Source organism: Acomys minous (assembly GCF_964271855.1).
Source record: "Acomys minous genome assembly, chromosome: 10".
NCBI classification, from domain to species: Eukaryota; Metazoa; Chordata; class Mammalia; order Rodentia; family Muridae; genus Acomys; species Acomys minous.
This window is the reverse complement of record NC_140491.1, coordinates 96,322,814-96,349,524: the sequence shown is the minus strand read 5'-3', so window position 1 is coordinate 96,349,524 and position 26,711 is coordinate 96,322,814. Positions and strand designations below refer to the sequence as shown.

The following is a 26,711-nucleotide window of genomic DNA, read 5'->3' as shown; positions in this document are numbered from 1 at the left end:
TGTAGACCAGACCAGCCTGCCTCTGCCTCCCAGAGTGCTGAGATTACAAGTGTGAACCACCACCACCAGGACTGAATTGTGAATTCCTGATCCTTTAATCCCAGCCTGTCTCTGCCTCCCCAAGAGCTGGGATTAAAGGTTTATGCCACCATGCCTGGCTTGACAGGATTTTGTAACCATTATATATTTAAATGCCGTGAAGTGTTCTTCATATATCTTCTTACAGATTCTCATGTTACATTTTCTTGATGTTTCCTAGAGTATCATAAAGGGAAGTTTTGACACTGGGCTTGGTGGTAAATGTAGTAGATCTAAACATGTTTTTGTTTTAATCCCAAGGGTGGGATGGGGAACAGATTTGTGAGAGATCAGGTGATGTTTATCCACTAGAAGACAAACCACCTCGTGCAGGGGCTTGGTTTTTGACAGCTGAATCACATCTTAGTACCAACTCTGAGAGTATATATATACACACACACACACACACACACACACACACACACACACACATACATATGCCCAAAACAGGAGGCGGGGTTTTGGGGGTCTTGGTATTGTTTGGCTGTTCATCGCTCTGCTTTGAGATGCTACAAGAGACAACTGCTCCAGTGAAGGCTTCAAGGCTCCAGGCTTCAGCTGCTGCTCCAGGTTCTGGCTGCTGTTACAGGATCCAGCAGCAACTTTGGTTGAATTGTTGGTTTGCTGACATCCTACTGACTGTTCCAGGGGAATCACTCCCAGAAACTGAGTCCATAAAGGTCTACTTCTTCTGTTCCCATTAACCTTTTTTCTCTCCTATATAGAGTAGGTGGGTTGGAAGGGAGGTATAAGCAACAAAAAAAAATCTCAAAGAAAGTAGGTTTGGAAAAGGTTGAAGCCTCCTGACATAGAAGGACTGCTACATATTTGAGACCTACCTGGGCTAAAGAGTGAGATCCTTTCTTCACACAAATCCAAAACCAAAGGGAAGGTAGTGACATCAATGACTTTTCGAAACTTAACTCAAGTCTTGGGGCCTCCACTGACATATGGATCGATAAGATTACCTGACCCTAGGTGAACTGGGATACTAACCATTCCTGGATGCCAATATGAGAGAAGCAAACCTTCATCTGGTGTGTCTGCACTTAGAGCCATTGATCCATCAAGTAGAATGTATAGGTTGGCTTTTTTCCCTCCTTGGTCATATTTGATTTTTCCCCCCTCAACCAAATAGGTCTTATGAAGAATTTCAAAATGGGCTCTGTATATCAAACAGTTCTGTAACAGATCATCAAAAACAGTTTACAAAACTTTGGTTTTAAACTAGGTGGTGTAGCTCAACCATGTAAGTAGTAAACGATGGTGTCCTATGTGGCACATCTTTTGTGAAATTGAGACCTTTGAATTAACTGATTGACTAAGTTCGCCAGATGCCGCACCTGCTTTGCCCTGTGTCTGGGGATTCCATAGGAAAGGAGGAGCAAGGTTCCCATCATAGAGATAACAAATGACTCTTAACTTAAGAATCAGAGGAATCTGATTCATGGATAGAATACGATGGAGAATACTTTAATGTAACTCAAGCACAGAGCTGGTTAGTTAGAGGGACAGAGGACCAGCTATCACTCAGGAACTCTGAGCTAGTCACCTTTGCTCATTTTGTTCATTTGGTTTTTGCTTTGTGAGACAGGATTCTCTCTGTGTCGCAGTGCTGTCCTGGAACTTGCTGTATAGTCTAAACTGGCCTCGAATCCCAGCAATCCACCTGCCTCTGCCTCAAACCTGCTGGTATTAAAGGTGCGCACCTCTGTGCTTGGCTTCTTCCACACACAGAGTAGCATCCATGACTGTTCTACAGGATGAAAAATGAAGCCAAATCCTGTGGAAAGCAAAGACCACAGGAGATTAAGATTTTTAACTTTTGATTTATTTTCATGTTTTGTTTATAGTCTCTTTCTACCCCTGGACTGTGTGACAAGTCCCCACATACTTATAATAATATGACCTTTTACTTTATGTTTCTTATACTTTAAACTAAATAGAACAGTAAGAATTCTTAAGATTACTGGAAATCGAAATGCCTACACACATCTATCTCAGTCTCTGATTTGATAACACATGGCTGATATTACAATGTGCTTTACAACCCTTTCATCATAGGGTTACCGTACTTTCAGCGTAACCAGTGGAGAGTCAGATAACAAAAGTGATACAGGCCAATGAGTTACTCTCAAAGGCATTTAATCTGACACAATTTTTATCGAAAAGGATAATTTTATATAACATAGTAAAAGAGCCACAATACAGAAAGACATCCTAAGAGTTGCAATATCACTGAAGAATTAAGGAACAGAACTCCCGATGTTTCCTGTTGCAGAGGTACTGCCTCTTATCAGGCTTCCTGAATGGTGGGTAGAAATACTAATGTCTCAGGCATCGTTGCTGAGACAAAGCACAGGGCTTTAAGGGTTCTCAAAAGAAGCAGAATAGTAATACTTTAAGGAAGGTACATACTAAGAAAACCAAATTCAGGCCTGAAGAGATGGCTCAGCAGTTCAGAGCATGGGCTGCTCTTCCGGAGCGCCCTCATGGTAGCTCCCAGCTGCCTGCAATTCCAGTTCCAGGGGATCCAACACCCTCACATAGACATACACATGCAGGCAAAGCACTAATGTGCATGGAATAAAAATAAACTTTAAAATATCAAATTCATAAATAAACATGTAATAGAGATGCAAAATCAAAATAAATCAAGCAAGTTATAACAGAGATTTACAGGGTCACAACGGTTTGTTAGCTGGACCTAGACCTACAAACCTTTCAAATTTGGGGAAGCTTACTACTTTATCTGGTTTATCAAAGCATTGTTCTTAGCTTGTGGGAAGAGGGAAATTTCAGGCACAAAAGCTCCATGCTTTTGTTTGTTTGTTTGTTTGTTTACTATTACAGTTTAACAACAGTCCCAAAAGCCCTGGGAGGATATATGAATTAATAATAATGAATTGGATAAAGAAGCCGAGTTATATTTTGAGAAGTTATTCAAAGGTCTGTAACTGTAATTCTGGATAAAACATTGTGTAAACATATATGAGATAAGAGATGACGTCCAAATTCAAGAAAGAAGTTGATAACAAGTTCACCCACATGGTCACCACTTCTCAACTGCTTTCCTGAACATCTAATTCCTCTACATGTATGTTCACTGTACATGTACATAGATGTTCCCTCAAGGTGATCATGAACCCAGTAGGTCAATGTTTTTATTCATGTTAAAACAATGATAGCAAGAACCAATAGCATGAAAGGAGAATGCTCAAGACAGTGGGGTTACAGATGGGAACAAAACGTACCAAATCCTTGCTCTCATAGAGGCGCGTAAGGAAGAAGGTAAGAACCTCATATAAAGATGCAGCCCGTGTCATGTGGTGACACAAGCCACGAAGGAAGGAAGGAAGACACAGAGAGCAGGTAGAGAGGTGAAAGGCAATGTGCTGTCGTAAGTAAGCACACAGACATTCTTCTGCGATGAGGTGACCTTTGAGCAAGGATGTGAGTGAGAGGTAACAGACCTATGTGACAGTCTGCAGGAAAAGTCCTTCCAGGCAGAGAGAGCGCACAGGCCCTGGGTGGGGACATGCCTGTCATGTTTTAGGAGTAAAGGTAAAAGTGGTGCAGTTAAGCACTGACTGAGGACGTTGAAGAGAACAAGACCAGAGAAGCACCTGAGGAGAAGGTTGTGGTAGTTTTACATCTGTAACTTTTACAGTGAGCCTCCTTTTAAAAGGAGAAGCCTAAAATGTGTGTCAGATTTAAAAAGTTGGCTCACGAACATGACAAAGGAGTGCTATGTAACTTCCAACATTAGATTACTAAAAAAAAAAAAAGAGAGAGAGAGAAAGAGAGAGAGACTCTACCCTCCTGGTCTCTTGAAATGTCATTCGTATTCTAGAGAATTCCAGATACTACATTATGGGAAAAAAAATCCCAAGCAATATTACAAAAAGAGGGAGGAGAAAGACAGACAGACAGACAAACAGACAGACAGACAGAGGGGTAGCCAGGCTTCAACCAAGAGCCAGCACTCACACACCAAGTGTGAGAATCAACCTAAATAACTTGACATCATCCTGGCTGCTCTGTGCGTGCACTGCAGCGAGAAGCCAGGAATGGTGGTAATCACAGGAGCCTAGACCGAGGAGCGCACTGGCTATATAGATGTCCACTAAGCATCCAAAGCAGGGGTGCCGAGCAGGCACATTTGCTATGGACTTTTCAGTTCAGAGAAATTATGAGTTTGAACTAGAATAATTAGTAAGTAATGGTGGAAGAAAAGAGGGGCAGCCCAAGGGCTGAGCCTTCACTAGATCTTGATATCTGGGAAATGAGAAGAAACTGTGATAGAAGACAGAAGAAGGGTAAGTAATTATGTAAGAGGAGAGCATGAGGGACCATTGTCCTGAAAACCACTTGAGACAAAATTCAAAATAGAGCCACTATACAAGATCAGACACTAGCTGAATAAAGGGAAGGCTGGAAATGTGTTGATGGGTTTAAAATCTGCTCCTGTGGTGAGAACTTTAGTTAGTGGGATGGACTCAGAAGCCCAGTTGAGGGAAGATTGGGGAGGCTGAGCTGTACATGACAAGACCAAGAGAAACACCAAGAGGACAACGTATATTTTGGAAGCATCATTAAATTTACTAAAATATTACACTAGAAAATATTCATTTAATGGTGAAGAACTTAATAAGAAGGAATGGACTAACAAGTAGGTATGAGACAGAGATAAAAAAAGAATCTAAGAAACCAAAAGTATATCCAACTACAGCAAAAGGAATAGTACATGTGAATAATATCAACAGGCAAATTAAAACAAAGAAACTTCCAAGCTGTATTGGTTTAAGGTTCAGTTGTTTACAGGAGATAAATTAGACTAACATGTAAAGGATATAAAAGATTTACTGTACTGACAGTAAATCATATATCTATATATTTAGATATATAAATAAAAGAAATATAGACTGATTTACTAATGTCTGATGAAACAAACTAAAACAAAAATATGTTTCTAGATATTGGAGAGAAATTTTGTTTTTTTTTAAAAAAGGATCAAATCATTAAAAAAAACTAATATATATATATCACAGCAGACAGAAATGGACAATTCAACAATAAAAGCTAAAGACTTAAATTTTCTACTTTCAACAATGGATGAAAAGACATATCGAGGACTGGAGAGATGGCTCAGAGGTTAAGAGTACTGTCTGCTCTTGCAGCGGTCCTGAGTTCAATTCCCAGCAACCACATGGTGGCTCATAACCATCTGTAATGAGGTCTATTTCCCTCTTCTGGGGCCGGCAGGCACACATGCAGGCAGGATGTTGTATATATAATAAGTAAATCTTTTTTTAATTTTTTAATTAAAAAAAAAGAAAGAAAAAGAAAAGACACATCGAGAAAATTTCTGAGTAAATACAGGATTGCAACAATGCTGTAGGTCATATGGGTCCCTCCCCAACAACAGTACTACCACATCCTAGAGCATGCTCTTCACAAACACACACAGCACTTGCTCCAAGATGAGTCTGGGTCACAATCCTGAAAGACACAATCCCAAGGATCCCAATCCACTGAGCATGTAACTCAGTGAAGGAGTGTCTGTCTCGCATGTACAAGGCCTTGACTTTAATCCCAAGCACCACAAAGAGGCCAACCAAAGAGCATGATTCAAAGTGCTGAGACATAAACTGGTCAATATTCCTAAGGTCTACAAATCCCCAAAAGTCAAAATCTGAAAAATAGTTATCTTAAGAAAATAACATGAGGCAATTCTCTCAAAGAGTTAAGACAGGAATACATCTCAATGGTAAGTGCTTGCCTAGCACATACAAGGCACTGGGCTCGATCCCCAGCAAAACACACACACACACACCTACACACACACACACACACATCTACACTGTTTTTAGTAGGATACATTTGAAAACTTTAAGACTTTGTAGACTACTTTGCACAATAAAATGGACAATAACCACATAGTTTTTGCAAGCAAAAATCCATGTACCACTAACCATCACAACAGTTTTGAACAGATTATATTCCATAAGGGAATGTTAGCCAGGCATGGTGGTGCATGCCTGGAAGGCAGAGGCAGGTGGATCGCTGTGAGTTCGAGGCCAGCCTGCTCTACAAAGTGAGTCCAGGACAGCCATGGCTACACAGAGAAACCCAGTCCAAAAAAGGGAACAAAACAAAAAAAAAAGCTAAATGTTTACATGTCTACCTCTGTGGTTGGTAATTGAATATGTGGAGTGTTATAGCTGCCATCATCAAAATTCAATGACAGAAATCTAAGTATTTTCACAATATTGTTTTTTTAAAACAATCATAATATGAAAAATATTATTATCAATATAAACTGAACAAAAAAATCACAACAGGTCGCCATTGCCTATTCAGTCAGTCAAAGAGCCAGAATCTTGAGAAGCTGTATATTCAGTATATGCATATGTATTGAAAGGAGAGCTTGTCATTTATTGTGGACCTTCTAATGAGTTGACATATACTCAATACTTAAGCATAAGCTCAACACCGGTAATACACTTGCTGAGTCAAATCTGTAAATAATGCATGAGGTGAATTGCACATCTTTAAAAGTATTTATAAAATTTATACTTTTAGTACTGAAAATGACAAGAAGAGGAAGCACATGGGATAGAAGATTATAAAATGTAAGACTGAGGCTATAAAATAATGCAGGGAGAGCCAAGATAGCATGAGTGAGGCCCTGGGTTCAGTCCCCGGTACTGCCAAAATAAACAAACTAACAAGTATATTTATACAGCCAGAAAATTAAATGATAAAAATCTAATGAAAAACTATCTAAGGAAAATAAGGAGCACATAAAAGGCTCTTTGGAGACATCAGGTGGATTGCATAAAGCAGTCCGGATTGCTGCCTAAACATCTATCATTAACCGTGACCTCCAAGTTTCGGGTCATGATGAATGGCCACTCCTTTCTTTCAGATGTCATTCACATCTATTTTGTACATGGCAGATGTATACCTCATCCACTTAGGCTCACACTCATCGCTTTTGGAAACACCCCAATACTACTTCACCCAGTTTCTAGGCATCCATTCACCTGATGCGCTGCAGCTGTGTGGCTCACAACCAGAAGCACACTAATCCCTTGGCTTTCTGTCACTCTCACATGGCTTTTCACTCCTGTAATAGGAGCTACCATTCTCAGAGTTTCAACATATAGGACTTCGAATTTGGGGGAATAATGATTTTGGCCTTTAGAACATTTCAATTTTGGAGGTTTTGGAATCTCAAGCTTTTGGTATTTGAAGGTTTCAACCTTTAGTAGTATGGCATCAGGACTGTAATGTTTAGAGTTGGCACTGCTCTAGAATAGACTACATACTAAGCTATTGGGCAAGTCTCAACATGCTTAAAATTGGGATCAAAACCATAAAAATGTTCTCCAACTATTTTGTTGTGAAATCAAAAGTCAGTAAGAGAGAAGCTTGAAAAATCCACAATGTGTGCAAAGTAATTAAGACATGATCCATATATCAAGAAGAAACAACACACAATATTTTATAGAAAATCACATAGAAATGCTTTGAGATGAAGATAAACTAGGGAAACGCATACCCCTTTGTGATAATCAGTACACAGAGAGAAGGCTTCCCTGTGAAAGTAAATTACAAGCCAATAATTTAACCTTCTAATAGAAGATACCACAAAGGGAAAGAAAATTAAACTCAAGGAAAAAGAAAAAATGAGGAAGGGAAGGTGGGGGGAGAACCAAATTAGAGAAGACACGATAGAAATAAAGAATAGAAAAACAATAAAAATAATAAAACATAAGCTTGCTCTTTGAAAAGAGCAACACAATTGGCAGACATTTATCTAGACTAACCAAACAAAGAGAAGAGACAAAGTATTAAACTTGAGAGGAATAGCATTGGTGTTTTATTACTATGAAATCTTACAGAAATAAAAAGCATCTATAGGAATTAGCACAAACAACTATACTAAAACAGGTAATTTAGGAAAAAATTAACAATTTATAGAAAGATAAAAAAGGATTCAAGAAAAAATAGAAATTCTGACTGGAGTTACAATAGGTAAGAAGTTGAGTTAGAACTGGATGCCTGGGATCCCAGCACTCGAGGAAGTAGAAGCAGATGGAGCTCTGAGTTCAAGGCCAACCTGGTCTACAAAGCGAGTCCAGGACAGCTAAGGCTAAGGCTACACAGAGAAATCCTGTTTCAAAGAAAGAGAGAGAGAGAGAGAGAGAGAGAGAGAGAGAGAGAGAGAGAGAGAGAGAAGAAAAGAAAGAAGAAAAACAGTTAAATTAGTGATTAAAAATGTTAAAGATGCCAAGATGGCAGCAACTGGCACACATGGTATCAGTAGCAGAAGATCAGAGACTGTGGACCAAGCAAGTGACCTGGCCCAAGGAACACATACAATCCTAAGCTCCTGGCATCAGAGCATACCCTGATTTCCAGGGATGCATGGCTCCAGCACCCAGACACCAGGCTCCTCCTGCCACCCCAACGACAGTTTCCAGATATGAGCCTCCAGCCCATGGTTCTACCTATCCTCCTGTGGAGACTGGCCAATAGGAGTACACAGGGTCCCATACCAAGATAGCAGCACTCAGTGGAGTCTGAGTACCAGGAGTTCAGTGATAGCAGAATGAGCATCCACCCCAGAAAGAGGAGAGGATCTGAGCTGCTAGACACAGTACCACCATCAGACTCCCCAGCTACTCCTTCCATCCTGAGGACAACTCTGGATATTTGATATGTGCAGATGCAGCCTATGGTTCATGGCTCTACTAGCCATCTTGAGGAGACCTGTCAGATCTCAGTATTACACAGGTCAGACACCCAAACCATAATTCACTGCCTATAGGTTCAGTTGGGACACAAACATCAAAGAAGAGCTGTAGGCTATTTGAGAAGATCCAACCCCCAGCCGACTACCCAGGGATAACCCCTAATGTCTGAGAAGCCCAGCAAGCCCCAAAGAACAACCAGCTGACACCAGAGCTAAAGGCCAGTGTAAGAACACAATCAACAAAAACTAGGGCAATATGTCACCACTAAAACCCAAGTATCCTAATACAACAAGCTGTGGATATCCTAACACAGCTAAAATGCAGGAAAATGACCTTAAATCTATGCATATGAAGATGACAAAGGCCTTTAAAGAGAAAATTAATAAATTCTTCAAAGAAATACAGGAAAACACAATCAAACAGATAGAGGCCTTTAAAGAGGACATGAATAAGTCAAAGAAATACAGAAAAATACAGTCAAATAGGTGAAGGAGTGAATAAAACTGTTGAACATGTAAAAATGAAAATAGAATCAATAGAGAAAACACAAACTGAGAAAATTCTCCAAATGGAAAACTTAGAGAAGAGGACAGAAACCAACAGAATACAAGAGATGGAGGAGAGAATCTCAGGCATAGAAGGTACAATTGAAGAATCCAAAGAAAATATTTTGTAAAAAATTCCTGACACAATAAGGGGGAAATGGGAGGGAGGGAAGAATGGGAGGACACAAGAGATGGGATAACCATTGAGATGTAACAAGAATAAATAAATAAATAAATAAATAAATAAATAAATAATTCCTGACACAAAACATCCAAGAAATCAAGGACATGATGAAAAGACAAAACATAACAAAAATAGGAGTAGAAAAAAGAAAAGATTCCTAGCTCCAAGGACCAAAAACCATTTTCAACAAAAGCATAGAAGAAAATTTCTCCAACCTAATAAAAGAGATGACTTTAAACGTATGAGAAGCTTACAGAACACCAAATAGATTAGACCAGAAAATAAATTCCTCCCACCACATAATAATCAAAACATTAAATGTAGACAGCAAATAAAAAATATTAAAAGCTGCAAGGAAAAAAGGCCAAGTAGCATATAAATTCAGGCCTATCAGAATAGCACCAGATTTCTCAACAGAAATTCTAAAAGTGAAAAGGGCCTGGACAGATTTCTTGCAGACCCTAAGAGAACACAGATGTCAGCCCAGACTATTATACCCAGCAAAGCTTTCAGTCATCATAGATCAGGCAAACCAGATATTCTATAACAAAACCAAATTTAAACAATATTTATGCACAAACCCAGCCCTACAGAGGATGCTAGGAGGAAAATTCTAACCCAAAGAGGTTAAATACATCCTAGAAAACACAAGATATAAATAGCTTCACTACAGCAAAACAAAAGAAGACAAGAATACAAACACACTACTACCACCAACATCATAATAAAAGGAACTAACAGTCATTAGTCATAAATATCTCTCAACATCAATGGAAGTACCTCTCCAATAAAAAACAAAGGCAAACAGAATGGATGTGTAAATCGGACCCAACAGTCCACTGCATATAAGAAATACCCCTAAGCTTGGCACAGTGGTGCATGTCTATAATCCCAGCACTGGGGACAGAGGCAGGAAGATCTCTGTGAGGTCAAGGCAAGCCTGGTCTATAAAGTAACTCCAGGAGAGCCAGAACTACACCGAAGAACCCTGTGAAGAAGAAGAAGAAGAAGAAGAAGAAGAAGAAGAAGAAGAAGAAGAAGAAGAAGAAGAAGAAGAACAGGAGGAGGAGGAGGAGGAGGAACAAGAACAACAAGAAGAACAAGAACAAGAGGAAGAATAAGAAGAAGAAGAGAAGAAGAAGAAAAGAAGAAGAACAACAAGAAAACCAAGAACAAGAACAAAAAGAACAAGAACAACAAGAAGAAGAACAAGAAGAACAAGAACAAGAACAAGAACCACATTTCAATAACACAGATAGATATTGCCTCAGAATAAAGGGCTAGAAAAATGTTTTCCAAGCAGACAGACCCAAAGAACAAGCTTGAGTAACCATCCTAATATCTAATAAAATAGACTTTCAAGCAAAATTAATCAAACGAGTTGAGGAAGAACACTTCATACTTATCAAAAGAAAAATCCACAAAGAGGACATCTCAATTCTGAACATCTATGCTCCAAACACATATGTGAAAGAAACATTAAAGCTTAAATCATACATGAATCCCCAAATATTAGTAGTGGGAGACTTCAACACCTCACTCTCACCAATGGACAGATCATTGAGAAAGAAACTAAGTAGAGAAATAGTGAAACTAACAGGTGTCATGAATCAAATGGACCTAATAGATATCTACAGAACTTTTCACCCAACACAAAAGAATATAGCTTCTTCTCAGCACCACACAGAACCTTCTCCAAAATCAACAATATAGCCAGTCACAAAGCAAACCTCAACCAATACAAGAAAATTGAATTAACCCATTGTACTTTACTAGATCACCATGGATTAAAGCTGGACTTCAGCAACAACAGAAATAACAAAAAGCCTACACACTCATGGAACCTGAACAACTCTCTACTCAATGACCACTGGGTTGTGGAAAAAATTAAAGACTTCCAAAATTCAATGAAAATGAAAGTACAACATACCCAAACTTATGGGACACAATGAAAACAGTTCTAAGAGGAAAGTTCATAGCACTAAGTGCCTTCATAGAGAAATCTCATACTAGTAACTTAAAAGCTCCCCTGAAAGCTCTAGGAAAAAGGAAGTAAACATGCCCAAGAGAAGCACATGGCAGAAAACAATCAAACTCAAGGCTGAAATCAATAAATTAGAAACAAAAAAAAACAATATAAAGAATCAATGAAATGAGGAGCTGTTTCTTTGAGAAAATCAACAAGATAGACAAACCCTTAGCCAAACTAACTAAAAGGCACGCAGACACTATCCACATCAACATAATCAGAAATAAAAAGGGAGGCATAACAACAGACACTGAAGAAATCCCAAGAATCATTAGGTCTTATTTCAAAAGTCTGTACTCCACAAATTTGAAAATCTAAAAGATGTGGGCAATTTTCTCAATCAATTCTTCTTACCAAAGTTAAATAAGGAACAGGTAAACAAATTAAATAGTCCTATAACACTTAAGGATATAGAAGCAGTTATTAAAAGTCTCCTATCCAAGAAGAAGAAGAAGAAGAAGAAGAAGAAGAAGAAGAAGAAGAAGAAGAAGAAGAAGAAGAAGAAGAAGAAGAAGAAGAAGAAGAAGAAGAAGAAGAAGAAGAAGAAACCACCCAGGGCTAGATGATTTCAACACAGAATTCTACCAGGCATTCAAAGAAGAGATAATACCAATACTCCTCAAACTATTCCACAAAATAGAATCTGAAGAAACATTGACAAACTCATTCTATGATGCCACAGTCACCCTGATAGGTAAACCACACAAAGACCCAACAAAGAAAAAGAATCTCAGACCAATTTCTCTTATGAACATTGATGCAAAAAATACTTGCAAACTGAATCCAATAACACATCAAAAATATCATCCACCATGACCGAATAGGATTCATCCCAGGCATGCAAGTATGGTTCATTATATGAAAATCATCAATATAGCCACCATATAAACACACTGAAAGAAAAAACCCACTTGATCATCTCCTTACATGCCAAAAAAAGCATTCAACAAAATCCAACACCCTTTTATGTTAAAAGTATTGGAGAGATCAGGGATACAAGGCACAAATATAAACACAATAAATACAATACACAGAAAGCCTATATCCAACATCAAATTAATTGGAGAGACACTGAAAGCAATCCCATTGAAATCAGGAACAAGGCAAGGTTGTCTACTCTCTCTATATCTCTTCAATATAGTACTTGAAGTCCTAGCCAGAGCAATAAGACAACTAAAGGAAATCAAGGGGTACAAATTGGAAAGAAAGAAGTCAAAGTATAGCTATTCACAGATGATATGATAATATACATAAGTGATCCCAAAAATTTTACCAGAGAACTCCTACAACTGATAAACACCTTCACCAAAGTGGCTGAATATAAAGTTAACACACACACACACACACACACACACACACACACACACACACACAAAATCAGTGGCACTCCTTTATACAAACAATAAATAAGCTGAGAAAGAACTTAGGGAAACCACAACCTTTACAATAGCCACAATAATATAAAATATCTTGGTGTAACTCTAACCAAGCAAATCAAAGACCTGTATGACAAGAACTTCAAGTCTCTGAAGAAAGAAATTGAAGAAGATATCAGAAGATGAAAAGATCCCCCATGCTCATGGATCAGCAGGATTAACATAGTAAAAATAGCCATCTTACCAAAAACAATCTACAGATTCAGTGAAATTCCCATCACAATATCAACACAATTCTTTCAAATCCTGAAAGAACAATTCTCAACTTCATAAAAAACAAAAAAACAAAAAACAAAACAAAAAATACCCAGAATAGCTTTTAAAAATCGTACAATAAAAGAATTTATTACTTCAAGCTATACTACAGAGCAATAGTAATAAAAACTGCATGGTACTGACATAGAAATAGACTGGTTGATGAATAAAACTGAACCTAAAGCCCAGAAGTAATCCCACACACCTATGGACACTTGATTTTTGACAAAGGAGCCAAAAACCATGCAATGAAAAGAAGAAAGCATCTTTAACAAATGGTGCTGGTTTAACTGTATGTCAATATGTAGAAAACCACAAATAGATCCATATTTATATCACCCTGCACAAAACTCAAGTCCAAGTGGATCACTGTTAACAATAATTGCAGATGGGATTCTAGCACAGCTGTCCTCTGAGAAGCTCCAAGCAACAGAGGATCAATATGGATGAATGCTGAGACTCATATCCAAACTTAGGCAGAGCTGGAGAGCCTAGTGGAAAAGTAAGGGAAAAGATTGAAGGAATCAGAGGGGACAAGAACTCCACAAGAAACCCAACTGAGTCAACTAATCTGGGTCAACGGGGCATACAGAAACTGAAGCACCAACCAAGGACTATGCATGGACTGCACCTACGCCCTCTAAATATATTTGCCCTATGGGCTGTTTGGTCTTGGTGTGGGTCTCCTTGTAAGGGGAGCAGGGGCTGTCTCTAATAGGGACTCTGTTGCCTGCTTTCAGATCACTTCACCCTAGGGTTGCTGAGTCACCAGGCCACAGGGGAAGAGGTTGTACTCAGTCCTGATTTAACTTGATGTGCTGGAGTGGGAGGGCTCCCATTTTCTGAGGAGTAGGGGAGGCAGGATATGGGGGAAGATGGAGGGAGGGTGGGACTGAGAAAAGAGGAGGGAGGGACCTACTACCAGGATGTAAAGTGACTTGGAATTTATAATATTTTGGGTTTTTTTTTCCATTAATTTTGAACTTCTATTATATCATTTACATATTCAAGCAAGCCTTCCTTTCTGGATAATTTTGTCTGCAAATTTTTATTTTTACAAGCATTACAACGTAAGATGAAATGAATAAAAAGTGTAAAAATTCTCCTTTATGCCCTAAAAGAATATTCTTTTAAAAATAAACCCAATGTTTATAAGTAAAGAAAAAGATGGGGAGGGGAAGGAGGTAGAGATGTCTTCAGTAGGAAGCTTTACCAAACATTTAAAGAATTCACACCACATTTTAAACAAGCTCTTCCAAGAAATTTAAGAAGAAACGCTTGTCTCATTTTATCAAGTCTGTGTTACCCTGAACCTAAATTTAGACAAGGTCATCACAAGAAAAGTACAGATCAATGTCTTGTGAGCATAAACACAAAGTTCTCAATAACATATCACCAGTATGAAAGCAGCCACTCATACAAAGCATTGTACATCACAACTTGATTTATCATAAGAATATAAGTATGATTTAACACCTGAAAATTCCAGGGCTTGGGATAGAGCTTAGTAATGAAGAGTATTATCTAGAACAAGATCATGAGTTCAACACTCAAGACTGAGAAAAATTAATATAGCATACCAATGAATCAAAAAGTGAAAGTACATAATCATTTTGGAAGATGAAAAAAAAGGAATTTGACAAAATCCAGCACACTTCCTCATTTTAAAATGTACTCTATAAACTAGAAATAGATTTCTCAACTTGATTCAACATAGGCATAAAAAGGGAGTGGGGCACAACATAGCAATGGTGAAAGACTAAACACTTTCCCCCTAAAACTAGGAACAAAAAGGGGGAAAAATGAGTTCCCTCACCACTACCAGTAATGGTACAGATTGTAGCCAGAGCAATCAAACAAGAAAAGTAGAAGGTATTCTGACTGGGAAGAAAAAAGTAAAATTATCTCTTATTTGAGCATAACATATCCTGTATACACGCCTTAAGAATCATATATAGAAAAGTCTCATGAATCCACAAAAAGTCTATTAGAACTAACAGGCAAGTTCTGCAAAGGGGCAGTATTTTAGTACACAAGTACTAAAGTAAATGAAAGTGGAAATGAAAATCATGAAATATTGTCTTTCTAAGTAGCACTAAGAATAATAAAATGTTTTGGAATATGTCCACTAAAAGAACTTTAAACCATAAACTCTGAAAACTGCATTTTCAATAGAAGATAAAATTTCAGTAAATAGAAAAATATCCTATATTCATGGATTAAATGTTGCTACCATATGAAAATTCTTGAACTGATCTACAGATTAACTGCAATAGTAGTCAAATCTCAGCTGGTTTCTTTTCAGATATTTATGAACTGATACTAAAAGATATGAAAGTTTAAAAGAGATGCACTCATTAAGATAAACTTGGGAGAAAAAAAAACACTGATGGAGAAGTTATGCCTCCCAACCTTAAAATGTACAAAACAGTATTGTATTTGTGTAAAGATTGAGAAATAAGCTAATTGATAAAATTGAGACTTCCAGTAAAAGCACATACACCTGTGATCAATAGAGTTTTTGGTTTTGTTTTCTTGTTTGTTTGTTTGTTTGTTTGTTTACAAGAGTGCCAAAACAATTCTATAGTCTTTTTAATGAATGCTGTTGGGAACAACTGGATATGTGCATGAAAGAGTTGAGACCTTACCTCACTCCACTTGAAAGAATTAACCCATAAGAGGATCTATGTACCTTCAAAAGAAGTGCAGGAGCATGTTGCATGGGTCAAACAATGGCACCTTTACTTTAACATTTAAAGTAGGAGTGACAAAAGGAAAAAGTCGATAAACTTGACTTCATTCAATTAAAACTTCTGTGCTTCAAACAGTGCTGTTATGAAAAGGTAGCACATGGAATGTCAGCAAATAATCTCTAGCTGTGCATCTGATAAGGGACTTGTATCTACAATATGTGAGTAATTCCCTACAGCTCCACACAGAAGATCAAATAACTCAATTAAAAACTGGGCAAAGGGTATGAAGAGACATTCCTCTAATAGAATAAGCGAATGAAAGTACTACTATCATCACCCATAAGGGAAATACAAATCAACCATAATGAGATACTATTTCTTGCCCACTGGAATGACTGTAATAAAAAGACAAAAACAATACTGAGTAAGTTACGGAGGAAATAAAACCCTCGGATATTGTTGGGAAAAATTTGTAAAATGTTGCAGTCACTTTGAAAAGCAGTCTGAGGTTTTCACATGTTAAACAAAGCCAGAAAATCTACCACTGGATAAGTAAATTGCTTGCCCACACAAACCCTTTTGAAAGTTAAAATGTATTTGCCCACAAAATCTTTTCATGAGTGTTTATAGCAGCATTGACCACAGTGGCCTTCAGTAGCTATCACAAACAAGGGGCTCTTGCTTTAAACCCATTTTAAAGGGGGAGGAGAGTTTTAGGAAAAAAAATAGTTTAGTAATCTCAGAGAGAAAATTTCAGGTGAGTGATTAGCTTGAGGACAGCCCACAAAGAGACAAGTCTTGCTAGAACACAGATCTTGGGCTTGAAAGATAGGTTGGGGGGGGCACTTGCCTCACATAGCAAGGATGGCCAGGTTTCAGTTACAGGAATGTTTGAGACTTCTTTTTCATTACTGCCACCCTACAGAGTCTTTGAGGCATTTGCCTGATTGTCCCCATGAAATTTTAATACTTCAGACTGATGCTTTATACATAAGAAGAACCAGTTTTGTCCCCAGTTGAGAAATCATGTATTAGAGCCATGAACCCAAGGAAATGTAAAAATAAGAGATTGGAATGAAGTGAACTAGCAAATGCCAGGAGCATTCACAGACACCACTGAAGTCGTTACACAACGTGGGTTGAATTGGTTAACAAAGAAGAAAGGAAAAGAAAAGCAGGGGAGAGTGAAAACAAAATAGAAGAGGTACAGACAGTGCCTGGTTCCATGTGGGAGTGGGCTATCGATGATGCTGTATGCTAGATTTAGAACACACATCCTAGGTAACTGTTGGGTATCTTTAAAATGTCTTTATTCAAAAGAAGAAAATGCTAGTTATTTGTTGTAAACCTGTTAGATAGTTCTATGCTTTTGCCAAAATGAGATGCCCATTTCTGTCTTTACTGTCATCTTTCAAAGAGCATACAAACTTCCTACATGTATGAACTGCGTGTGTACCACTCAACAAGCTCTGCGACTGTCGATATCTCTCCATTTCCTATGAAGAAAGGCAACACTTAACTTTAAAAGGAAGCTGCGTGTGTAGTTGTAGTATTGCTGCCATATCATGATGAGGGAGGAGAAGGAAAAGGATATTTTACAGTAAATGAAGCAAGGGCGAAGGAGAACAACCACTGAGGAAGGTCTGTGAGAACCATAACTGACATAGCTCGACCTCTAGAGACACTGGCCCAGCTGCCAGGAAGCGTCCCATCTTAGCAGGTCTCTCTGGACCATTTGTTAGGAGTCAGCTGCAGAGTAGCTGGTAGCCAGAGCTGAGATGCTCAAAGCTCAAGAGAAGCCCACCTATCACAGAGTAAGCAATAGGCTCTCCAGAGAGGAATAAACAAGGAGGAGGAGGAGAGGGAGGAGAGAGAGGAGGAGGAAGTGAAGGAGGAAGAGGTGGCTAAGGAGATGGGTCAGATCACCAGCACACACATTGCTTCTCCATTTCCTCCCCCCCCCCACCTTTTTTCACCTCATTAGATGAACACCAAGGTCTCTTCCATAACTTGGATATTATGAACAATTTTCAGAAGTTTTTGTTTCCATTTTAATTTGGGATGCCAGGGAAAAGACTTTGTTTTGGTGTTTTGTAGGGAGCACTTTGGGGTGGTTTTTTGTTTTGTTTTGTTTTGTTTTGTTTTTTGGTTTGGTGGTGGTGGTGGTGTGTGTGTGTGCATGTGTGTGTGTGTGTGTGTATGTGTGTGTGTGTGTGCATGTGTGCATGCATGCACAAGCATGCAGTGGTAGAGATCAATCACAATGGCCTTAGCACCGTATTTTTAAAATCCCAGTGCTGGAGAGACAGAGCAAGGGCTTACTTATCAGTAAGTTCCAGGTTCAGTAAAAGACCCTGCCCCCAAAACAAGATGGAGAACAGTAGAGGAAGACACCTGATGTCGACTTCTGGCTTCCACAACTGCACAAATGAGAAAACACACACACACACACACACACACACACACACACACACACACACACACACACACACACACACTACAATCAAAAGAATAACTTCCAAACACTAGGACTTGAAATATGAGCATATTGCATACCTCACTTAGCAATCCACCTTGAAAGCATCCTACCTTGAAAGGCATCTTAGACATGGCACCCCTAGATCTCATTTCAGAAAACACAGATAGAAGTCCACAGGCAGAGGCACAGTACACATCATGAGTGACATACTCAGCATGGCAGGGCCTTCTGGGGGAAACAAGGCAAAGAGTAACAGAGGACTTTAGGAGACCTTGTATCTTGTCATAAATTCCATTGTTTTATGTAAATAGTGCATAAGAGATCCATTTAGATGGCAAGCTTTTTTCAGTATTTAGCCACACTTCTTACACAAAACCTTGTTGACTATGATGTGCCTTTTTTTTTTTCTACAATTCTTATTCTCTGAATTCTTTGAAGAAGCTGATGGGAATTTTCCTCTCTTATTAGTGTCACGACTTGAGTGCCTTTCTCAGACAGTAAATACGGGACTCTCTCACCCTGCCCCTCCCATCCTGCAGCTCCTTTGCAGCTGCCTCCCTGTGCCTGGCTTCTGACCCCTGTCCCGGCCTTGGTCTGCTCTTCCCATCCTGGCTCTGACAACAGCTAATGACCTCACCCTACTGCTGAGCCTAGATAGGACAGTTGTATTCCAAAGGTCACCAGTCAATGGAGTGTTTGGAACTCAAAGAATTTCCCCATAGAAAACTATCATTATAACTCGTGATGATTCCCAGGCCCATCCACAAAGGCCCATTTAACTCACTGTGGTGTTGCTGCAGATGTCCTAAGCCACCTTCTTTCCCAAGTCTATGAAGTTGGCCTGAAGGCACAGAGCAAAGAGAATGGCAGCCCCTCAAACTTTAGCGGTCCCCATGGAAACAGAAGGGGAAACTCCAGCGTTGCAGGAAGCCAGAAAGAGGTTGATAGTTATCTCAGATTGAGGTCACCCAAGCAGAGGTGAAGGGGGCAGGGAGTTTAAGACTCATAGCCAAGGGCACCTTTCCTCAGAAAGGGCTCACAAAGCCAGAGCGACATCTTTTCTAAGTTGACTGGCAGGACTGCACTGCTTTACTTGACTGCTCAGTACCACCCCCACCCCCCACCCCCCCACCCTCCCACCCCCACCCCCCACCCCCACACCCTCCCACCCCAATAGCTCTGCTGTCTTCTGGTTCTTAGAAAACTCCTCACCAGATTCTCCATACCTCTGATTTCCATATCCTGCTTACTAGATGTCTACAGATTACTGACTTTTTGCATATTTTGGTTGAAGGGGTAATTTGTTTTGACGGTACTACAACCATATTATGTAAGCACACCATCAACGTCTATAGAAATCACTCTTTCGATATGATCCCCTTGCCCAGGAATCAATCTGCCTTCTGTTACCAACTCTGCCACATTCACTCTTCAGTGTTTTCTCTTATCTGCAGGTGCCTCTCTATTGCTCAGCATATATAAACCCCTGGGTCTGACCCCCAGAACCACATAATCCCAACGTGATGGATATTGCTGTAATTTCAGTTCATGAGAGACAGAAGCGGAAAGATCTGAAATTCAAGGTCAGTTTCAGATACACAGGAGTTGGAGACTAGTTTGGTCAACAAGAGACCCTTACAAACAAAAACCTGGAATGTTAGCGGGTGTGTGTGTGTGTGTGTGTGTGTGTGTGTGTGTGTGTGTGTGTGTGTGTGTGTCTGTGTGTGTGTGTGTGTGTGTGTGTGTGTGTGTGTGTGTGTGTGTGTGTGTGTGTGTGATCAAGCTCAGGTTCTGCACATACTAGGCAAGCATTCTTGGCTCACTTTATTCCTGGACAGGCTCTTCAATGCCCCACTTCTCTGGTGCTCAGGACCCAGGAGGACTTTTGCCATTGTCCTTCCTTGAGACAAGATTTAAAAAAGAAAATCCACGGTGCTGTCTTCTTAGCACCTGTCATGTCTGACCCTTCAAGGTACTCATGCCAAGGCTCCAGGTCTCAGAAACCCTGAGTGACTGACGATCCAGAGGCCCCTGTCAATCTGCTTCTGCCTGGGAATCTTCATCTCTACAAACCTCCCGTATGACCATGAGACCAGTGGATCGGAAAATGCTGGCCTGGGTCACTCTGTGTGCCTGCTGCCACAGCCTTTCAAAAGAGCTGCCTGCAGTGCCCCTGGCCACATCCTTCTGTTTTGCCACCCTTAAGGCTCTGGCTAAATGTTTCTTTCATTTTTCATCAAGTTAGAGGGACATGATTCCTGGTGACAGGAACAACAGATAACAGTCTCCACCTCCATTGATCAGAGGACACATTTTAAAGATACCTACTTGGGCCAAGTTCAGTCGATTTGGGGAGGAAGTGATGAAATGAGAGTGTTAGGATCCTGTTTCAGTCTGCCATCCTGTGATGTCATTGCTTACCTGCCATGGGGGCGTGACCTGACCAGGGCCATATAAAAAGACAAATCATCCATGTGACCTCCTCTCTCTCTCTCTCTCTCTCTCTCTCTCCCTCCCTCCCTCTCCCTCCTCCTCTTCTCTTCTCTTCTCTTCCTCTACTCTCTATTCTCTCTCTCTCTCTTTCTCTTCTTCTTCTTCTTCCTCTTCCTCTCTCTCTCTCTCTCTCTCTCTCTCTCTCTCTCTCTGGGGAACCCCTACCACCTTTCCGTCTCCCCCCATGCTCATTTAATAAACTCCTCTACAACATAATATCTGCTGCCTGGTACATTATTACCTGTATTACCTTATTACCTTATATCTTACTGCCTTAATTATTAATCATAAAAGAGAGGGCATCTGCATATTGATAAAATTACAGGTACATTCAGCAAATGACCTAGATAGCCTCAGTCCTTTGTGCTGATCGTTGTACTAGAACAGAGCCACGTGTACACAATGAGCTAACAACCACTCATCCTGAGCAAGAGAAGCCTAGATCCACAGGCATTTGTTGCATTGAACGTGCACTCAAAAGCCAGATGGGGTGGTACACATCTTCCATTCAGGCAACTAGGGAGGTGTGGGTAGGCATAAGGATCAGCCTGGGCTATAAAGAACCCCAGGGCCAGCCTCGCCTCAAACAACAACAACAACAACAACAACAACTGTTGCAGAGGCTTGGCGCCCGTAAGGGAGAGCCCGACATCAAAGGCGGGAAAAGGAGGCCAAGGCATAAGCACAAACGGATTTTCTAGACCCCACCCCCGCCGCCCTTCTGTGAAAGTGCTGGCAGCAGACAAAACAAGCGGGGATTTCAGATTTGGAAAAGTATAACATCACACGAAGCTCTTAACGGTATCTAGTATTAATCTCAAACTAACAAAGGAAGCCAACATGGCTATTAAAGGAGACAACGTTCCAAATGTCTGGGGAGGACCCTCTGCAGCAGAGGTGGCCTCTGAGAGCAGCTAAGCTTGTTTTTCTTTGTTTTAACATTTTCCTCCTCAACTTCCTATCACTCCCTTCTCTAGAGAAGAAAGGGGCTAGGGGAAAAAAAATCCTCTTTGTAATAGCTGCTCCAGTTTCTGCCCTGAGAAACCCGCTCTATTTATTAACCACTCCTCTCAGTGAAGAAATTCCACTAAAATTCCTTCAGGGCCTGGCTGCCTTTCAGCTTCTCTCTGCACATTCCTGCCCCTATGTATGTCACCATCTTAAATAGCTGTGCCTTCTGTGCTTTAATAAGATCTCTTCTAGAATTTTTTTTTAAGAGCACAGACCTAGTTTTTCTAAGTTTCTGAATACCTCAGATTGTAAGCCTCCATAATACTAATTAATTTCCTCTCTGCCTTGTCTGTGTCCTCACTGGTCAGCTAACAGCATAAGGACCAGTGCTGACCTCATTACAATAACTTCTTGCACGGAATCAAAATGATTCCTCCAGGCTGGTGATTGAATTCCGCCCCGCCTCCACCCTGCCTCCTCCCACAGGCTCCACGTTAAAGATTTAGGTGCGCGTTCATCATAGGTTCCCAGACTCTCTAGGTCCCAATTTTGGGCTACTAAAATTTTTAAGAAGATATATTGTTTCGTTGGTAAGTTCATGACGTAACCCGAGTGTTGGTGCACTGTCTGCATAAAAAGCCCTAAACAATGTCAAGCTTAGCTCGGAATTACTGTCAGCCAAAAGAAGAAAACGGGGAGGGGGAGGGAGGAAGAAAACTGTAAACATCCTATTGTTTTCCTATGACAGGAGCTTGCTTGAAAAGCTTTTAGAAGCTCTTAGGAGGAGCGTCCCACCCTTAGGGTATAAACAGTCAGCAACCATTTCATCTTGATTGCACCCAGATGGACGCTTTTGAGGTGTGGTCCTAGGAGAAAATCTCAGAACTCTCTCACAAATTCAGATTAGTGAAGTGTTTTATTATAAATGCATTCTCCCGCACTCTCCGTCCTTATCCCTCTCTCCTGCTTAAGTCACCTCCCAACTCTTGGTCGCTAATTGTAGCAAAGCCTAGCATTGAAATAAAGAATTTATGGGCTCTTCTTCCAGATGACTGCACAGGGTAAAAAAAAGTGCCCCCTGTCAATATGCTGGGCTCCTTCAGTGTCTACTGCCGTGGCCTTCTGGCATCTCCCGTGCGCCTCTGTAAACTCTCAAGGCAAGAGTGCTTCTTCGGGCACGCTACTGCCTTGCACGTCAGTATTGAAGTATTAACTTGGAACTCGTGGTGGCCTCCTCACTTTCATTCCAGCTCTGACTCTGCTCTCTTTCTCTGAGGATGAGAGACAGAAAAGCGCCACGCCCACTGATGTTTACTTTGAGGGTTTACTTCCTAGCGATACCCGTGATGCTTTGGGCGGCACTGTGATCTTGCTGACCAGGTGCTTCACAGTACACGTTCACACTAAATCAGTCATCTCATACAGATGACGCTGAAGGCTGGGGAGGGAGAGGCTCCGGAGAACCTCCCTGCTCCCCTGATAAAGGCAGGGACAAGCTACAGAAAACAAGAAACACCACCTCAGTGGGAACAGGTCTAAGGAAGCTCCACAGAGAAGCACACCTTTCAAAGAGAATGGGGACATGTTGCAGTCTTAAAGCAATACAGCCAAGGCACAAGCAGGCCAGTCACATTCACATAACGGCTCTGGTAGGGCCTGGGCCTCCGGACCATTGCCAGGGATCAGGAGATGCCCGTTACGTCCACCTGGTCTCTCTCTCCCTCCCTCCCTCTCTCTCCCTCTCTCTCTCTTTCCCTCTTCTCCCCTTTCCCCTTCTCCCCCTTCTCTTCTCCCCTTCTTCCCTCCCCCCTCTCCCCTCTTCTCTCTCCTCTCCTGCCTCTGCCTCTAGCCCCCCTCCCTCTCTCCCCCCTTTCCTCTGTCCTTACCTCCCTCCTTCCCCCATAATTAAACAGGACACTCACTCTAGTGGCCCCTAATCTTTAGCATCATGCTGCCCATTTTCTTTTGGAACTCTTCCAGTTTGTAAGAAACTGTGGTAGTAGAGAAAAGAAACATGCAAGCTAGAAAAAAAAAAAAAAAAAAGCAATAGAGATATAGGTAATCCAAGCTGGAGGTATAGCACAATGGTAAAGTGCAAATATCTCACACCCATGAAGTTCTGAGTTCTATCAGCGGTATGTCAGTCCTATCCAGAGAAGGCCAATTTCTAAGGAGAGACTTGCATGTATACGTGTGTCAGTTGCTTCTTCTCTGTTGCTGAGATAAAATGACCTGACTGAAGACAGTTTAAGTCAGAAAGAATTCCTTTGGGATTACAGCTTCAGAGGGAGAGTCCACCATGGCCAGGAGGAGTGGCAACAGACAGCCTGAGCTAAGCGGGAGGCGGGGCAGGGCGGGGTGGGGGTGAGGTGGGGGGCGGAAGATGAGACACTGAGCGATCACACCTCCAACCAGTAACACAAGGTGCAGGGAAGTGGAGGGGAGGTGGAGCGGACTGGAAGTGGGGCGGGGCTACAGATTCCTAAAGCCCACCTCCATCAAGACTCCACCTCTTAAAGGCACCACACCCTCTTCAAAAACCACCACTAGGAACAAGGCAAAGCGCTATAGTATGTTTGTCAATGGGGACACTCCTCATTCCAGCTGCTGCAATAAGACACTCAGTGAAAAGGAAAGAACGTGGTAGAGCCTTGGCAGGGAGCTGCCTGATGTTCAGCAGCCTCAGGATGAGAGCTTTAAAGGCATGCCAACAAAACAGACAGTGCAGGTCAGTGGAGAAGGCAGTGTAAAGCCCGGCTCTTCCTCTTGTTGCACGATCCTGAGAAAGCTGCTTGCCCTTCCTGCTCCTCGGTGCTCTCCTGTAAAATGTCGAGAGCGGTTCATGCTACATGGTACACGGAGCATCTGTGAGAACTGAATTAGCATGAATGAAGAGTCCCGACCAATACCTGCTATACAGTGAATGCTATGAAAGACACCAAGTTGGAAACTCCAGGTGCTGAGAAGAGCAAGCCAGACTCTGTCCCACAATCCTCCTCTTATGGCACCATGGCTTAAGAGAACAGATTAAACCAAGACAGAGCCAGGAAATACCAAGCCCATCTTTCATTGCCTCTCCCCTTCCTGCCTCCTTAAACACTACCCTCCCCTACCTCTTCCTCTACACCAGCTATTTCTGCACTTTTGAACCTTTGACCAGTAGGTTTTGTTTGTTTGTTCCATTTGAAACGTAATTCCTTCCAAGCCAAAAGCAAAGAGGATTATTTCATACTTCTCCGCATCCATGCTGGTTTCGGGCTGTGTTTAGCTGATTGGCTGGCTCTGTTGCTTGATTTGCTCATTCTTTCATTGTCAAGAAGGCTCAGGGGCTGGGTTGTAGCCTGGCATATGTAAAGCCCTGGATTCAATATGAAAAAAAAAAAAAAAGATGAAAGCACAAGAAAGGGAGAGAGAAAGAGAAAAAGAACAGAAACATTACTAGAAAATTCAGGGTCCCAGAGAAAACTACTGTGTGAATCTTTTTAATTTTTTTAATTAAATTTTTTCATACAATAAATTTTGATCATGTTTTCTCCCTCCCAGAACTCCTTCCAGAACCTTCCTATCTCCTTACCCACCCAACTTTATGTTCTTACTCTGTGTGTGTGTAAGAGCCAGAGATGGTGGATGACTCTGTGGTGGTTGGAATGAAGTTGGCCCCCACAGGCTCATATATTTGCATGGCTAGTATCCAGTCGATGAACCATAAAGGAAGGATTAGGAGGTGTGGTCTTGTTGCAGTAGGCGTGGCCTTATTGGAGATGTGTCATTAGGGGTGGGCTTTGAGGTTTCAAAAGCCCACAGCTGGCCCTGTGTCTTGAGTTTTCTCTGTCTGCTGCTTGAGAATCAGGGGCAAAACTCTCAGCCACTTCTCCAGCACCATGCCTACCTGTGGGCCACCATGCTCCCCACCATGGTGATAATGGACCAAAGTTCTGAAACTGTAAGCCAGTCCCAGTTAGATGCTTCCCTTTATAAAAGTTGCCTTGGTCATGGTGCTTCTTCACAGCAATAGAACACTAAGATAGACCCCAAGGAAACAGTGTCTTCCAGACACAAAAGAACTAATGCACAAAGGGACTCACAGGATTAGCAGCACATGCAAGACCTACCCAACTTCCCAGTATTGAGAAAAAGAGGTGGTATGGGGCTCCACATGTAACGGAGAAGCTAGGTACAATCGGTACCCAATGGCGAAGGGAAAATTACTTTTCTTCAGTGGAATGTCACTGGATATAATAAACACACTCTAGGGCAGATCCTATGCTGAGGAGTAGTTGGCCTACATAAAACAAACTCTGTGTGTGTGTGTGTGTGTGTGTGTGTGTGCTTTTTATTGAGTTTTCTTGAGTAATTCTTGTCTTATTAGTCTTTTACTTGTTTGTTTTGGTTTATTTTTTTGTCAGAGAGAGAGAGAGAATTGGACTGGAGAGATGGTTCAGTAGTTAGGCGCCCTTACTGCTCTCTCAGATGACCAGACGGTCCCAGAACCCATGTCAGGTGGCTCACCACCACCTGTAACTCCAGCTGCAGGGAGTCCATTGTCTTTGGTCTCCATGGCACCTGCACTCTTGTGCACACAGCCACAAACATCCACATCCATATACATATGCATAATTAAAAATAAATTCTAAAAAAAAGCTTACCCAGCATTCTTAGGAAACTTGAAACATTATGGCAAAAGAAACTCGCTGTGGAAATCTGCACAAAACTGCTACAAAATGTACTCGAGACTATACTGTAAAAATACTTGAGAATTTTAATCTGGTTAATAAATAATTTAAATAAATTCTAACCCAATTA

General features: G+C 40.9%; 1 long non-coding RNA gene across 1 annotated transcript; it reads right to left on the bottom strand.

Moving 5' to 3' along the window:
- Positions 1-541: 541 nt before the first annotated feature.
- Positions 542-25,257, bottom strand: LOC311607780. Its single transcript, XR_014782742.1, has 3 exons — positions 25,141-25,257; positions 1,788-1,861; positions 542-795 (listed from the first exon to the last, which is right to left on the bottom strand). It is a non-coding gene; the product is annotated as an uncharacterized lncRNA (long non-coding RNA).
- Between the last annotated feature and the right edge of the window lie 1,454 nt (positions 25,258-26,711).